Source organism: Cryptomeria japonica, chromosome 1 (genome assembly GCF_030272615.1).
Source record: "Cryptomeria japonica chromosome 1, Sugi_1.0, whole genome shotgun sequence".
NCBI classification, from domain to species: Eukaryota; Viridiplantae; Streptophyta; class Pinopsida; order Cupressales; family Cupressaceae; genus Cryptomeria; species Cryptomeria japonica.
Window position 1 is genome coordinate 316,294,947 of NC_081405.1, and position 1,830 is coordinate 316,296,776.

Genomic DNA, 1,830 nt, shown 5'->3' on the forward strand with positions numbered 1-1,830 from the left:
TATCTAAGCAAGGATATAGGGTTTTCTTCCTGATTCTTTCCCTATTGACCTCTTGAATTAGTTTTCTTATCTATATATATATATATATCAATGGCTTGCCACTTTTGTTTAAAAAAAAAAACAATTCAATCATTTGAAATCATGCAAAAACAAAAAATCACTTACTTCTATGTATAAAAATAGTGATAGAAGTGTTTGCAGTGGGGCCTTCAACGACCTCAAAAACTTCTTTTGAGGACGTTGAGGCTCTTGGGCAAATAAAATTGTCTAAGTACCACATACGTCATATATTAATAACCGTGTGTGCACTCTTAGTCCCTAAAATGTTGGCAAACCCAACGGTACATGCTCCTACACCCTAAAAATGTTATGACAGGGCAGCAAACTAAAAGGCTCAGTACCCCATACGTGCTATTTGTAGTAAAGAAAATGTGAAGGAAAAGGGAGGGAGGGAGAGGGAGAGGGGGAGAGAGAGAGAGGGAGAGAGAGAGAGAGAGAGAGAGAGAGAGAGGGAGAGGAAGAGAGAGGGTAAGAGGGAGAGAGAGAGAGAGAGAGAGAGAGAGAGAGAGAGATGGGGTATGGAGGAAGGGAGAAGGGGAGAGAGAGAGAGAGAGAGAGAGAGAGAGAGAGAGAGAGAGAGAGAGAGAGAGAGGTGGGGAGAGAGGGAGGGAGGGAGAGAAGAAGAGAGAGGGGTATGGGTATGGAGGAACGGAGAAGGAATGTGTGTGTGTGTGTGTGTGTGTGTGTGTGAGAGAGAGAGAGAGAGAGAGAGAGAGAGAATACACATACATGCACACATATGTGTGTGTATATATACTTAATATATTATATATATAGGCATATTATATATAAAATATCATATTATACACAGTCCCAAATTTTAAACAAAAGTAGCGCATATGCACTTCTTACACCATAGGTATCCTATATGTGCTTTTGATTGTTTAGGCTTGGAAATAGGCCTGGATGACAAAGCTACGGGTTGGAAGTTTGATTTCCCTCCATTTCCTTCCTTTTTGACATGTTTTATTTTATCAACTTGGTTTCTCAAGTTTGTCATAATCAGGTTTACACTTCATCTAGTGGGTATTTCTAAAATTGCCACCATATTTTCACCCATCTTCTGAGCTTTCTAACCATATAATTTTTTTTAATTTCAACAACAATAACATATTATTATTGAATTTCTTTTACTAGTGTCTCCATAGTTATGACAGACATATGTGTACCATATTTTTAATAACTTTTGATCTACTTATTCAAATTTTTAAAAAAATTATATATTATTGTAGTGCACTTGATTCTTTACAATAAAAAAAAAATGTATTTTTGATTTTTTTTAGTGCAAATCATGCTTCACACATGAATAGGTACCTAATTTTTAGGATGTTCTTGATTGGAAAAATCATTAAAAAAAAACTCAACAAAAAATTAAAAAACAAATATACATATTCTACTACTTGATGCACATGTCAGACACTATGTTCAATTTTTCAGAAAAAAAATTAGGGTTTGTTTTTCGTGTGTGAAGGATTTGACCCCTTTAATCTTATCTAATTTTGAAAATGTTTAGTATTTTGGAAACTATATTCAAATTAATACAATATTTGTTCTTTGATTATCTTCATATCTTGATTGGATGACTTTCAAATTTTGCCTCCAAGTTTAGGTTCACCTGATTTCAGAAAAAAAGTGTCCACTTATATCCCCCTTTTTGACCACCATCTTTGTGCACTTACCCGTATATGTATATGTCTATGTTTATATGTGTTTGTGTGTGTGTGTGTGTGTGTGTGTGTGTACGTATTTGATAAAGTTCATTAAGATCCG